Source organism: Protopterus annectens, chromosome 7.part0 (assembly GCF_019279795.1).
Source record: "Protopterus annectens isolate FY-2018-M chromosome 7.part0, PAN1.0, whole genome shotgun sequence".
NCBI lineage: Eukaryota > Metazoa > Chordata > Ceratodontiformes > Protopteridae > Protopterus > Protopterus annectens.
The window spans coordinates 33009413-33026114 of record NC_056739.1 but is presented as its reverse complement, the minus strand read 5'-3'; the positions used below and the strand labels follow the sequence as shown (position 1 = coordinate 33026114).

Sequence of the window (16702 nt, the reverse complement as noted above, 5' to 3'; positions counted from 1 at the left end):
TCATAATTTATTGTGATTCCAAGGTGAGAGCAGAGAAATAATGTGGTGTCTTTTGTTTCTAGTAGTGGATGCTTGGTGGTGGCAGTTAGGAGCCAGTCGTCTAGGTACAGAAACACTTGGAATCTTAGACATCTCAGGTGAGCCGTGCCTATTGCCATACACTTGGTGAACACTCTGGGAGCTGTAGTGAGACCAAAGGGCAGAGCTCGAAATTGGTAATGACTGGCTCCCAGCTGGAAGGTCAGATGAATCCTGGATGGTCTTCTTTATGTGGTGGTACACATCCTGGAGGTCTATAGAGCACATCCAATTGTCTTTTCCCAGAAAGGGAAGCATCAACTGCAGTGTTACCATCCAGAACTTGGTCTTTTTTACTGATTCATTTAATTTGCTGAGATCCAAAATGGGTCTCCAGTTCCCTGTTCTTTTTGGCGCTAAAAAAGAATCTTAAGTAAGTTCCGGATCCTATTTGGTCTGCGGGGACTCTCTGGATGACTCTTTTGTCTAGCAACTTTTGAATTTCTAGAGTTGCTTGATCCCTTTGACTGGGTGGAACGTCTGGGGTGTTCTTTATGTTTGGGACGGGAATGGAAAAGGTTATGGAGTAGCCTCTGGATATGATACTTTGTACCCAGTTGTCTTTTTTTATTTCCAGCCAGGCTTCTAGGTAGAAAGATGGACAGACAGGCCTCCCTTCAGGAAAGATGAAAAGGCCTACCACAGAAAGAATCCCTGTCACCCTGATTTTGCGGACCCCTTCTGCCTTGTGGACAGCGTCTTCCATTCATACTTCCCCCTCTGCCCCTAGGGGGAAGAGTCACCACGTGTGTCCTGAAAAACTCTCTGAGATTTACGGACCTACGTCTTTCCTCCCTTCTGACCTTTTGGATAAGGTCTAGAAGGTATGGAAAAATGGACTCCTATGGCAAAGAGAGTTTTCCCTTCTTGTTCACACCTGGTTAGTGTGTCCCTGACTTTCAGCCCAAACAAGGTTGAGCCATCGAAAGGGGCATTAATAAAGGAAGATTTAAAATGTTCCGCAAAGTCACACAAGCGCAGCTAGGAATGTCTCCTTAGGGAAATTCCTGAACCTGCTGCTCTGCTCGCTCCATCTGTTGCATAAGAAATGAGTCTCATGGAGGAGTTGACCACAGAGTTTAAAGTGCACAACTGAGAGGAAACATTGTCTAATACCCCTGCAGCTACTGTACCTTGGAGAGTATCTCCAAGCTCCTTTAGGAGATCTCTTTGTAGCCTTGTAAAATGCACCAGATAATTCAGTGATCTGAGTGCAAAGGTTGCTGAAGAAAACATGCGCTTCCCATATCTGTCGATCATATGAGACTCCTTATTCAGCAGATGGAGAGACGAGGATTTTTCAGAAAGTTCCTATTTGCTGGCTGCTGCCACCACCATAGCATCTACAGGGACACCCTTAGCCAGGAAATATTTATCAGAAGAGGCTGTGTGAAATTATTTGGCCTCCAAGAGACAGGTTTCACTGTGTCTGCAGACTCCCACACCTTTTGACTAACTAGTTCCATAAGTTTGTTGAAAGGCAGAGACACCCAAGTGGCTGAAGGGTGAGACCAAAATACCTTCAGGTAAACAGACTCCTCATCAGAAGGGTTGATGGGCTTCCAGCCGCTTCCCTGGTTAAGAATTTCTAGGATGTCTGCAAAGGAGACATCCTCAGAGGGCGACCATCGGGACCCTTCCAACTCATCGAGATCTTTGTCAGAGGTGACTGACTCCTCTGAGGAGTCTAAATGCTTCCTCTTGCAGAGTCTCTTATGAGGGACCTCTTCAGAAGGGTATTCTGAAGAGGTTTCAGAAGAGGGGTTCATCCGATGGGGTACTCTAAGGCCTAGGGTCTCCGCTGGTCTGTGGATGGTGTGGTGCAGAGACGGATGCCGGTGCCTTAGGGGAGGAATGTTGGAACCTTTAAGTGAAGCTGTCTGAGGAGACATATCCTCATCAGATCGAAAGTCCCTCTCCTCTGATTTAAGGATACCTATGGCTCTGAAGAACCAGGGGGGTTGGCTCTGAAGCTGATGTAGGAGCCAAGCTCATCTGCACCAATGTCCAGAGAGGTAAGTTTGGATCTGACAAATGTCCCATCTGGCTGTCCTCTCTGGACCCAACCAGAGAGCATCGGCTCCTAGACTCCTCAGTCAGAACTGAGGATGTTAGAGCAGATGTCAGGCCTGAAGATCCCAGGATGGTTCTTGGCACCGATGGTTCCACAACAATCAGTTCCAGGCATTCCGGCTTTGAGGTCCTGGGTCGGCTTGGAGGAGGAATCGATGTCAATGGGGAAGTCTTGACTGGCTCAGAATCTCTCTGGGTTGGAGCCGAGTGGAGTTTGGACAACGCCAGTGTCCTTAGAAGTCTACGCACCACCTGATCCATATCATCATCTGAAAGATTCCTGCAGGACTTGGAGGAAAGAGTAGGAGATCCAATTGTTTGCAAAATAGGGGACCTTAGAACAAGAGTAAGCGGCTCCAATTCTGAGGGCCAGCTCCGTAGTTCGAACTCCATTGGCACCAAAATAGCTGGCACTGATGTAGGAGATTTTGCGGGTCCAGTAGTCTTCAGAGCCAAGGACATCACTTTACTTAATTTTTTTGCTGGCTCCAATTGTTCTGAGGAGGAAGATGATCTCTTGGTGGTTTTGTCAGATTTTGTAGATGGTGATTTAGGTGATTTTGAAGTACCTGGACATTCTTCTTTAGCTTCTTGGAAGGGGGACTTCAGCAAGCCTCTCACTATCAATTTATTTTTTCTTTCAAGCAGTACTCTGGAGCTGAAAGAATGGCATATTGAACATGACTCCTGTAAATGCACTGCTGCCTGGCAGTAGACACAAACAGTATGGTCATCTGTTAAAGAAATCTTTTGACTGCATTTATCACAATTTTTGAAGCCAGAAGGCTTAGACTCTAATCTCCAAACTCTGGACCCTACTCAGTTTGGATTTGTAAAAGGCAGATCATGTCTCCTAAACCTGACTGACTTCTTTGAAGCAGTCACCAAAGCCATAGATGATGGTAAAATGGTTCACACAGCTTATCTAGATCTCGCCAAGGCTTTCGATACCATCCCCCACTCTGTAATTATAGATAAGCTCACTAAACTAGGTATAAATCCCTATGTCATAAGATGGGTTGCCAACTGGCTCACGGACAGAACCCACACTGTGAAAGTAGCGGATTCCAAATCCGACATCAGACCAGTGACAAGTTGAGTACCACAGGGTTCAGTCCTGGGTCCTCTCCTGTTTGGTATCTACTTCTCTGAAGTGCAGGCCAACACAGAAGGTCTTTGGCTGACAAAGTTTGCAGATGACTGAAAACTAGGAGCCATAATCGAAACTCCTAACGATGTGGACAAACTACAAAAGGGCCTCACTGAGACAGATATCTGGTGTCAAAGCCATGGCCTGAAGCTCAATGCCAAAAAGTGTACTGTCATCCCCTTTGGTAAAAACTCTGTACCCATGAACTACCACATAGCTAGTAGTCTACTTAATGACAAAAATGTGATAAGAGACCTTGGGACACAGGTGGACAGTAGTTTCTCCTTTGATAATCACATCGCCACAGTGGTCAGGAAATCCTTCTACATGGCTCATCTCATCACAAAAGGATTCTCATCCAGAAAAAAAGAGGTCATTGTTCCCCTCTACTCATCACTCATTAGACCCATTGTAGAGTACAATGCCCCTTTTGGCATGTACCTCACAAGACATCTACAACAACTGGAAAGACCACAGAAATACCTCACAAAGACGATTACTGGCCTCAAACAGATGCCCTATGCAGACCGTCTCAAAAAACGACAGCTTTACTCCATCGCATATCGCCTACTCAGGGGCGATCTCTGCCTAACATACAAAGCTATGTCAAACCCAGAGCTGTTGGACATACTCCACTTAAAGAAATCCCAATCCCTCCGAGCTACACACTCTAGGGACCTTAACCTTGTCACCACAATAAACAGAACATGCTGGAGGGTTAGATTCCTGTCCCAGAGACTTCCCATACTCTGGAACAGACTACCTATCTATGTCAAACAGAGCTCCTCATTAGCACTCTTCAAGAAAAATCTTGATGATTGGATGGGAAATGGGAAATTCACCCTGGGGATCACTTCTGTGGCTCTGCTCGACAGGGGCATAGGAAAATAATTTTCTTGGGTGGCGAAAGCCAGGGTACATTTTTTGGCTAGGCTTGTATGGATAGGACCGATAGCCTAGTACCTACCTATGAACCTTATGTTCCTTGGACATATTCAAAATCACAGTCCCCCACAACTAGGGCAAGTTAACAGCAACAACAAACTTAACACTCTATCAAAACACACTATGAAAAGGTAATAGGTTCATAGGTTGGTACTAGGCTATCGGCCCTAGGGCCTATACAAGGCTAGCCATAACAATTCCCTGGATATTTCTTTCCACAATATTTACTTCCCAGGACCCCTGTCTAGCAGGACGACTGACGTGATCCCCGGGGTGAATTTCCTACCTTCCATCCAATCGTCAAGGTTCTTTTTGAAGAGGGCCAAGGAGGCGCTCTGCTTGACATGTACAGGCAGTCTATTCCAGAGTATGGGGAGTCCCTGGGTCAAGAACCTCTATATATATATATATATATATATATATATATATATATATATACACATACATAGATACAGATATATATATATATATATATATATATATATATATCTATATATATATATATATATATATATATATATATATATATATATATATATATACATATATAAATATATATATATATATATATATATACACATATATATATATATATATATATATATATATATATATATATGGGTCTACTTTATATGGTCGACAGTTCATATGGTTGAAACTCATTTGGTCGACGGCTCATTTGGTCGACAACCAGTATTCAAGGCACTTAACAGTGATTTGCCCTGCTCCCCAATGTTGTGCGACCTTGGAGTTAATATATATAGTTAGGGGGATGAAGCCCCCCACTAATATTCATTTAATAGTCATTAGAACATGAAAATACAACAAAAACTAAACATTTTAAATGAATATGGGTGGGGGACTTTGCCCCCCCACACCCCCCCCATTGTGGGGGGCTGTGCCCCCCCACCCCCCTAACTATATATATCAACTCCAGGGTCGCACAACTTTGAGGAGGGGGCAAATCCCTGTTAAGTGCCTTGAATACTAGTTGTCGACCAAATGAGCCATCGACCAAATGAGTTTCGACCATTTGAACTGTCGACCATATCAATTAGACCCATATATATATATATATATATATATATATATATATATATATATATATATATATATTTTTTTTTTTTTATTTAATAGAGAACACTTCGGCAAACAAGTGTAGTTCTCTAAGTTAAACGAATCTGCTAACTTAAACAGGCAGCAGCAGCCCTCTAACTTAACAGACTGGAGCCTTTTTTTTTGCACTAGTTCTCAACTCTAAATATAAACAACAAGAGCAAAAAGCCCTCTAACTAAAAATGTGCTTATAGGATACAAATTTTAAACCAGGATAGGGAATGAACAAAGGCCTAATGATAAAACGATGGCCTGAAGCAAAAAACACAACAAACTTTCCTAAACTAACTAGAAAGGTAAGGAAACACTAATCGCTAAATTTACAATGGGGAGAAGAAGAAATTTCTCAAATAACAAGTAAATGTTTTATCACTTAGCCTGAGCCAAATGGAAACACCTAATCTGTTTAGTGGCAAATGAGATCTGGGGAGCTGCACTAGAGCATGATAGGATAGGGATACAGCCACGAGCCAGTGGAAGATCTTGAGCTTTAGTATACGGCCGAGTTGGAACCAAGGATTGGTTCCGAACCCAACCAGTAAGAATGAAGGCGAGGTAGGACAACATAACATGCAATATTTAAAATCTGTTCCCCCATTATTTTAGGCATTGTCCAGATGTCTTGCTCTAAGAGGTTGAGAGGTATGCTCTGGAGAGCATTTCCAACACTCTTTCAGGAGATCCCTAAAATACAATCTTTTTAGTATGGTCTATCTGGACAAAAGGAATGCCATTTCATCTGATTTTACAATATTTTGATTTTATATTATAATTAGTTATATGTTTGTGGTGCAGTTGTTAGCATTGTTGTCTCACAGCAAGAGGTTCTTCTGTTCAATTCTCTACTAGAGTGCCTTCTGTGCAGAGTCAGTGTCCTCCCCATGTTCGGTTTGAATTTCAAAGACATGGAGGTAGGTGTGGGTGTATGCACCTTCTGTGAAGGTTAAGCATTGGGCTGGCAACTTGGCACTGCAAAAAAACTCCACTGCCAATCATGAGCAAACCAGTGATACACTGTGGTGATCTCTAACTGGGATAAGCCGAAAGATAACATACGTTTGTTTACATTTGCCACTTTTTTATTAATATGCGTTATATTACTATGGTATGGGTTTAATATTTTATATGTAAAACATGTTAATTCCATCTCCAGTCTGCAGCATACCAAAATAAAGGTGTAAAAGTCTACAAATCATCCAATGTGAATTTTAAGGAATGCCTACACTAAGCTCAGTGCTTTGCGTCTCTGGTCTGCAGCACACTGAACTAAAGTAAAAGTTTGAAAATAATTTTATCACTCTCCTGCAACCTATATGTTCTTTGTAAGGCTCACTGCACACCACTGTGCACTATCTTTATTAGCACCCTTCTTGTTCATCTCCATTTCTCTGCAAATAATTGTTCCCCCTTTAAATTTCCTTCCTTTTTACTCCCTCTCACTGCTTTGCATTAACTCTGTGATATCCTGGAAACCGTACCCTATACTACAGCAAAATACCTTGTTTTTCCCTTCCTTTTACCATTTCCTTTGTATTCTTGTCATTAAATATTCTATAATAGTCTAAATACTGATTATTGTATTCTACTTATGTTTGCAGTGATAGGATTCTGCTGGTAGTTGCAATCTAGTTCTTTCCGCTCTGCTCACTCCGCTTCCCTCCCTGCCCCCATATCCCACCCACCCACAGGGCCTCTAGTCATATCACCTGCAAATCACTCCCTCTAATTTCCATTATCCAGTTATATATAACTCTATATTGTCCACACCCACATCGCATTCATAGCTTACATACTTTTATTTAAGCAATCTGATCTGCTTTCCCCTTTCTCTATCACTTTGAATCTCATTTCCCCCCTACTACAATTCTTTTCAACTTACTGTACTTCAGTACTCCTTATACAAACATCACCTCAAACCATCTTACATTAACCCCAGGCTTACCACCTTCTCTCCTACTACTCCTGTTTTTTTTCATTCTACCTTATTAATACGTACACCAGACTAACACTGCACCACAAATTTACTACTGACCAATCACATCTCCCCTATGTTTCAAAAATGTAAAGACAAAACACCTAACCAAATTGCCAAAGCCCACCCTGAAGATAATACATATACAACCTTACCTTAAGCTGCTCACCTATCACCAAATAACATACATCTCTAATTACAGCTGATATTTCATTCTAACATATAAATACCACTTCTAATATTTGTAAACCCACCCTCACATTTAGACATGTTCCTCTTAACCTCCCTAATATCTTTACTCTTAATTCTCAACCTCAGTACAACTATATCATCACATACCCCCATCCACCAATACACATCAGTAATCTCCGCTAACCATCTCCCTGATAAACAACACAGCTTCTCACATATCTCCGCCCAGCTTTTCCCCTATATCCTTCCACTATTTAATCCATAAATTGGCCTCCTTACTTCCTATAAAACCACACAACACCAATAACATCACCTATATATAAAAACATATTTCATGGTACTCACTCCTCATCAGCTATCTACTCAAAAGTGGAGACATACATCCTAACCCAAACCAACCCTTTAATCCTAACCCCAAAAGTAACCCCAAATATTTAAACATACTAACACTGAACCTTAGAAGTATATGTAATAAAACAGCCCCACTGCATGCCTGGATTGATCAAAATAAATCTGACATATTACCCCTTACAGAAACATGGCTACACCCCAATGTAAAAGACTCAGAAATAATACCTCCAAGCTTTGCAGTAACCAGAAGAGATCAATCTAAAAAGAAAGGGGGAGGGATAGCCCTTCTATATCCCTCTGCACTCAATATCACACCCTACACCAGTAAAGTACCCACCATTTTGTAATGCTGAGGTACTAATCTCTTCTTTGAACCTCAACACAACAAAAATAATTTGCATAATAGTAATATATATCCCACAAGTCACAATATACCAGTCTTGGAAGACATAGTATTCCAGACACCCCAAACAATAAATCACAAAACAATAATCTTTGGAGACGTTAACATATATTGGCAGACCATTGCTTCCATCTCCCCCATAAATAGTATCAATCTGTATGGTTTTCCACGGCTTATCAATAGTCCAACAAGATACAGCAAAAATCTTATCTGACAATATACCCTAGACTGGATCCTAGTATCCCAACCTACCAATTACCCCTCTTCCAGTATACTGTCTAGCTCCCCAAGTGATCATCTACCAGTTTATTCCCTTAGAACAAACTCCCAACAACTAAGAGTACACACTATAAAATCAGCTAGGAATTCAGCTAAATTTTGTCAGCATAAATTCAACAATCTCCTACATGAAAATGACTGGACACCCCTTAAACTACTTCCCCTTAATGATGACATACTATACTTTAAGAACACCTTCCTTCACATACTTAATACCGTAGCCCCCATTCGTACGATAAGAATCAAAAAGAACTCAGCCCCATAAGTCTCTAAGGAATGTAAACACCTGATGAAGCAAAGGGACCTAGCCTGGAAAACCTGGAAACTAAACAGAAACTAACAAAATCATGTCAGCTTCAAAACACTGCATAACAAAGTGACAAAATTAATCAACAAAGATAAGAAATCATACTTTTCCCAGCTTCAACTCCAGCATAAAACCAACCTCCCAAAATTTGGGGGCTGCATATCTACTCTACTTAACCCTGGGACAGAGATCACACTCCATCACCTGATACCCCTCCATCACAAATAGCCAAAAACTTTAACAAGTACTAAATAAAATCAATAGCAGACTTACTAACATCCCTAACACTGGACCCCCCACCCTTCAACTTATTTATGCACCAATCCTATACCATCTACCTCTAATCCTATTATTAATAATCCCACTAATCAACAAAATATCATACAAACCCCATTCTCATTTCAGCCCATATCCACAAACACTATAAAGAAACTGCTACAAAAAAATAAAACCCTGTTCCACGGCTGATAACCTTCCACCACATGGGTCTATATTTGATAATCGAACATTCAAATGTTTGACTGTCACATGGTCAACTCCATATGATCGAACTTTTAAAAGTTTGAAAATCTAATTAAAAAAATAAACTACACAAATAACCTACCTGAACATTTTAAGAAGGGGGCAAGCCCCCCTGCACTCCCCACATGGGGGCTATACCCCCACTCTTTAAATATACCAACTCTGAGATCGCACTACAGTGCAGAAAAGGGAAATCTTCCCATTCTGTGCTGTACGGAGATCGCCATTAAAATGTTCAAACTTTCAAAAATTTGATCATATGGTGTCGACCATATGACAGTTGAACTTTTGAAAGCTTGATCATCTAATATAGACCCACACCACACTACCTCATACTGGCTGGCAACTCAATTGCCTACCCAATAAGTACCCTTATAAATAGGTCTTAATCCAAATCAGAAGTACCAACCATATGGAAACAATCTCACATCACCCCCATCCACAAAGGAGACAACCCTTTTGAACTAACCAATTTCCTTCCTATATCCAACTTGTTATTCATATCCACAATTCTTGAGAGACATATCCATCGGCAGATAATGCAATACCAATTTCAAAACAATCTTTTAACCCAAATCCAACATGGTTTCCAACCCAGCCACAGCATACCTACAGCCCTGTTATCCTTTACAGACACTGTGAACAAGGCCAGAGATGCAGGATGCTATACAGCCTCAGTATTCCTTGACCTCTCTAAGGCCTTTGACCCAGTCTCTCACCCCCTACTACTGAACACACTCTGTCTAATTTAGGCTCCTCACATAACACATTAAAATGGTTTCACAGCTACTTCAAGGATCATAAACAAGCAGTGAAATGGGCCAACAAACTCTTACCCTTTCTCCATAACCCTATTGAAGTTCCTCAAGGCTCTATCCTCGGACCCCTACTCTTCATCATTTTCACTAACAACCTTCACACTTCCTCCCACCCTGGAACACTCATTCAGTACGCTGATGATTCTACCATAATCTGTACAGTTTGATCACTACCAGAACTGCTTTCAAAAACTCAGCAGTCCTTTACTGCAGTCAAATCCTGTCTAAAAAAGGCCCAACTCTTTCTTAATTCAAAGAAGACTAAATTAGTACTCTTTTACCCTAAAAACATGTCCCGTCACCGATCATTTCAACATCTTTGCATCTGATAACACTGTCAGAAACAGTGGTGAGAACCAAACTTCTAGGAGTAATCATTGACAATAAACTTTCCTTCGACCACCATATATAGCAACATATAAACATAAATCATCAAAAACTGGCACTCTTATATAAAAACAAACATTTCTTAACTACAGCAACCAAAGTTTCCCTAGCAAAAACCTTTTTTACTTCCCTCCCTTTCTTACAGTGCCCCTATCCTAATTTACAAACTTCTACCCTAAGCAAGATGGAACAATGCTACAACAAAGTAGCTAACTTTACCACAAACTCTAAATATCACAGACATCATGGTGGAGCGCTACTAGAACTAAACTGGCTTGAACTTCCCAACCAACTTGCTATTATTCAGCTATCCACTTTGCACAACCTTATTTTCAAGGCTACTGCCTGCCCTGCGCTAGCCAACTTAGTCATAGGTTCATAGGTGTATACTAGGCTAATGGCCCTGGGGCCTTTACAAGCCTAGCCATAGGATTAACCTGGCATAGTGCCACCTGACCTTAGTTCCAGTGTCTCTGTCGAGTAGAGCCACTGGAGTTATCTCCGGGGTGAATTTTCTGCTTGACATGTATGGGAAGTCTGTTCCATAGCATGGGCAGTCTCTGGGTTATGAACCTGTTCCTCCAGCATGTTCTGTTAATTGTGGTAATGAGGTTGATGTCTCTGGAGCATGTGGTGTAGAGGGATTGGGATTTCTTTAGATGTTGCATTTCTAACAGAGCTGGGTTAGACATGGCTTTGAAAGTCAAGCAGAGATCACCTCTAAGTAGGCGATATGAGATAGAGAATAGCTGGAGTTTTTTGAGTCTGTCCATAAAGGACAAGTCTTTAAGGCCTAAGATCCTCTTTTTGAGGTACTTTTGCGGCCTCTCCAGTTGTTGCAGGTGTCTGGTGAGGTACATGCCAAATGGGGCATTGTACTCATTGACTGGCCCAATGAGGAAAGAGTAGAGGGAGATAATGACCTCATTCTTCTTGGATGCAAAACCCTTAGTAATGGGATGTGCCACACAGAAGGAATTTCTGACCACAGTGGCAATGTGGTGATCAAAAGAGAGATCGCTGTCAACCTGTGTTCCCAGATCTCGTATAATGCCTTCTGTGTTCAGTGGACTACCATCAATGTGGTAATTCATGGGAACTGGGTTTTTCCCAAAGGGGATGACACATTTTTTGGCATTGAGCTTAAGACCATGGTTCTGACACCAGTCGTGAGGCCATTCTGTAGGATGTCAACATCACTTGGGGAGTTAATAATAGCTCCCAACTTGCAATCATCTGTGAACTTTGTCAGCCATAGTCACAACTTATACACCAAATAGATACCTACGATCAGAAAACAAAAATCTGTTAGCTATCTCAAAACTCTCAAAGAAAAACAGGTCACTTTCTGTATTCATATTCTCTCTCTCTAAACTATGGAATTCACCACCTCTAGCTACCAGGTCTATGCCTGGCCTAACCTGCTTTAAAGACTCTCTAGAAAATCATCTCAAAAATACAGGCATCTGCTCTGGTATAAATCCAGCCTAATGCTCAGCTCTTTCTCTTCTTCCTCACTAGCTTCATTTTCTTCTTCTGTCGCATCTCACTCCTTCTCAGTTTGCAAGATCCAAATGTCTCTCCTAACTCCTTCTCAGTTTACAAGATCCAAATGTCTCTCCTAACTCCTTCTCAGTTTACAAGATCCAAATGTCTCTCCTAACTCCTTCTCAGTTTACAAGATCCAAACGTCTCTCGTAACTCCTTCTCAGTTTACAAGATCCAAATGTCTCTCGTAACTCCTTCTCAGTTTACAAGCTCCAAACGTCTCTCATAACTCCTTCTCAGTTTACAAGCTCTAAATGTCTCTCGTAACTCCTTCTCAGTTTACAAGCTCCAAACGTCTCTCGTAACTCCTTCTCAGTTTACAAGCTCCAAATGTCTCTCGTAACTCCTTCTCAGTTTACAAGATCCAAATGTCTCTCGTAACTCCTTCTCTGTTTCTATACCACATACTTAAGCTGCTGCTCAGTCTGTAATGCCTCTGTTCTTCTTAACTCTCTTGCTATCTTTATGCATCACTAACTCTTCAGCTATTATTTTCCATGCACTATAACGACCGATGTCATACATTGTACGACCTACATATTATTTTTATACACTTTATCTTCTCCTACGCTATGTATATGTTGTTAGAATGGTTAAAATTGTCTATAATAATATAATTCTATAGAATTGTCCAGTTGTGTAGTCTGTCTTGTAACCTAGCTTACATTCTATCAACTTATTTATTTTATTTATTTATTTTATTTTACATTTGTTGACAGGGCTAGTCTAACTGGATATATGCCCATTTTCAGTAGAGGCCCGGGGAGAAACGCTCCTCATAAAAAAAAAACAAACAGAACATTACTTCAGTTACAGTTCACTTGTCAGACAAAACAGGTGTTTACATAGTAACTTAGCAATCATGATAGATAAAAGTAAAACAAAATAGAACAATTCTCCCTTTTTTTTTTCTTGACCAAACAATAATGAAAGAAAAGTGTATTCAGAAGGATGTGGGAGATTCTCAAATCGAAGTTATAAGTATGGCACAGGAGAAAGAATAGTTATAAACAAGATTGGGAGAATTAGTTAAGGGCAGTGACTCATCTATAAGGCAGTGACATGTTCATACAGACTTTCCAGGGTACAATAAGTATAACTTAGAAGGTAGTGGTCTTAAAGTGGCTATAAAGTGAGTAGTAATTAGTGCTATAACCTAGGATAACAGGAAGAGAATTTTTAGTCTGGGTCAGTACAAGGACATAGCCAGTGGGTTGTAAGGTATAATTTGAGTTTCTTTTTGAATAGTGCAGTTGAAGAAAGAGATGTGAGGTCACCAGGAAGTAGGTTCCAGCTTTTTCCCTGCAGTGTTAGAGAAAAAGGGAATCTCCTGCTTTATTGTTAGGTTTTTGTCTAGATACCAGTAGTTTATTTGCTGAGCGTAGGTTTGTAAGATTTTTATATGGGCTAATTAGACTCATGAGAATAGGTGTGTTACCTGGATGATAAAGGGGTTTATGGGCAATAATCAGTTGGTGGAATAGAATTTGATTATGCAGTTCCAGCCAACCCAGTTGTTTCACATTTTTGCAATGGTGGGTTCTAAAAGGGGAGCCAGTAGCAAATCTGGCAATGTTATTGTAGGAGATTGCCAGCTTGTTGAGGCTGCTTTTAGATAGATTAGTGTATACAGAAGAGGGATAGAAGAGAGTTGAGATAAGGTGGGTGTGGGCAACAGTAGTTCTAGCTATGGGAGTAAGGAAGGGTTTAATTTTATAGAGGGAGCCTACTTTTCTGTTAAGTGATTTTATTGTGGTGTTGATATGAGTATCATAGTTAAGATTGTGGTCAATAGTTATTCCTAAGAGTTTGGCGGTAGTGTCAGGAGATATGACTGTGACATTATCTGATTTGATAATGAAGTCAATTGGGGTGGACTTTTGTGTGGGAGTAAAGAGCAATAGTTTAGTCTTTTTGGGGTTAAGGAGGAGACAGCTCTGTAAGAACCATTCTTCTACTAATTCAAAGACATTTTGGGTGAGGGACTGCAGTTAAGATGTATTCCACATGTTACTTGTATTGTTTTTTTTTGGACTATAATGTATTTGTATTGCACTGTATGTGCAGCTTTTCTCCCCAGGCCTCCGCTGAAAATGGGTTCTGTAGACCCAGTTGGACCACCCAGGTAAATAAATGTCAAATAAATAAATAATGTACAATAGTTTAAATACTTTGAATAAGCCATGCATGGATGGATTTTTATGAAAATGTTTCTATTCATTTTATATTATTCATCTCACACAGAAACATTTTTGTACAGAGTTTATTTAAGATAGCCATCCTGCACACAGAAAATGTTATTCTAAGAGTTTCAAAGAAGAATTAAATGCAATGGTTTTGTTTGTTCCATTGAATACCCACCAACTTCTCATCCCCCAACATAAATATATCTTCTATATTTATTACATATTCAGTACCATATCACTTCCTGCCGATGCATATGCCTGATCCTTATGTATTAATCCTTCCCATCTTTTCAGTCTTCCTACAACAGTATTCACAAATATCTTGTATTCTACTCCTGTTGTACTGCCCTCAAATTAAATCACCTTTCTTTGAAATCATCACCACTAATTCAGAGGCACAGCTAGGCTAGTGAGAAGGAAGTGGCTGCATGAGGTGCAAGGTGCTTGGCATCTGCTGATAGCAGCCCCCTATGTGGTGGTAGTATAGTACCAGCTTTCAGAAATGAATGCCAGTGTTGTATTTGCAGTCATGGTTGAAGTGTTTTGTGCCTGTAGCAAGCTGCTCGTGACATCTGTAGCAGGTCATTTGGTACAGTTTCAGAGAGTGCAAATGAGATTTTTTTTGGTTCTCAACTTGGAGAAGATTTTTCTTTAATGTCCTCAACAAAGAGTGTGTGGCATGGTGCCAGATTAGGGGAAATGCAAAGGGGACCAGATACCGTGGTTATAGTTCTGCACTAATTTATCAAATTCCTGATAACTACCTGATCTAGACACTTTTTCAAACGGCTTCTTCTTGTAACTTCAGAGCATGAAATTTTAGAAATCATTTGCTTGTTCATGTTAGACTGAAGCAAGTGATTGTCTGCAATGGCTGTGTACTGTTGTTTGTACCCCTTTCACCCTTCTCTAATGTTGTGCAACTATCACAAATGGCTACTTGAGTTACAGGGCTGTAAAGGGAAAGGAGCTAAAGAAATGTATGTCATGGTGAGGGTGATAAAGTTGTACGATTTGAAGTGAATTACTAAAACAGTCAGGAAATCTTCAGAAAGCTATACAGTGGGAGAACTCTATAACAGACTTAGGATATATTATGGTTATCACTATGCAAAAAATGGAGGAGATAACTTGAAATGCAAGTCAGTAAATTAATGGTTTATTTGAGAGTATGTAGTGAAGTGAAGTTAGAAATGCCACATTTTCTATGAAATGTGGGCTTAAAATGTTTGCAATGCATCAGGGCGATGATGAATAAAGATGTGAGGGAGGACAGGGGTATGAACAATTAGAAGTAGTGATGTAAGGATAAGCAGGGGAAAGAAAACTGGTTCCTATGTTATAGCAAATGCAGCAAAATGATGTTTTATGGCAGCATATGGCAAGGGAAAAACTGATAATTATTGTAAAGCAGACTATATAGCAGTACATTTATTTGAATTTTTTATTTTTTTTACATTTTTTTACATCTAAAGAAATCCCAATCCCTCTGCACCACACGCTCCAGAGACTTTAACCTCATTAACACAATCAACAGAACATGTTGGAGGGACAGGTTCATAACCCAGAGACTGCCCATGCCATGGAATAGACTTCCCATACATGTCAAACAGAGCCCCTCACTGGCCCTCTTCAAGAAAAATCATGATGAGTGGATGGGAAATAGAAAATTCACCCCGGGGATCACTCCAGTGGCTCTACTCGACAGAGGCACTGGAAACTAAGGTCGGGTGGCACGATGTCAGGGTAATCCTATGGGCTAGGGCTTGTAAAGGCTCCAGGGCCATTAGCCTAATACACACCTATGAACAAGTTGCTAAATCTTGTTATATTCAAGTACGTGTACCACAGAGTGCTTAACAGTGCTGTTCCAGCACTTGGTTCTTGGCTGGGGTACCTTATTACGTAGAGGCTGCACGTGTGCCCAGTGTCCGTGTGGGTCTTCAGTGGCTACCCTGGTTTCCTCCAGCTTTCCAAAAACATGCAGTAGATGAACCTTTGATCCATTAAGCTGACTGTGTGTGTGTGTGTGTGTGTGTGTCCTGTGGCAAACTGATGTATTCTGGGGGAATTGTTTCCTGACCTGTACCCACTGATGCTCAGGATAGGCTCAAATCCTGACCTGAAAAGGTAAAAAGGCATATAACTGACGAAATAAAGTATGAGTTTTGACTGCAATAGTGGTTGACAAGACAACTAAAACCTACACTATCCTGTAAATGAGTAAGCACTAAAAGTCTGATTGAGGTACAGAAGAAAATGGATTGGACAAAAAAATGTCATCCTGATCAACAAACTAGAAACATTTTAATATCAAATTGAAAAGAAGACATTCAGGCATAGAAAATTTCAAGTATTTCTACATGGAATGACCA

The 16702-nt window shown here is 40.5% G+C and overlaps 1 protein-coding gene across 5 annotated transcripts in view; it reads right to left on the bottom strand.

Annotated features, from left to right (window-relative positions):
* Positions 1 to 16702, bottom strand: part of PFKFB2 (6-phosphofructo-2-kinase/fructose-2,6-biphosphatase 2) — a 655955-nt gene that overhangs the window by 236170 nt on the left and 403083 nt on the right. The window lies entirely within an intron of this gene.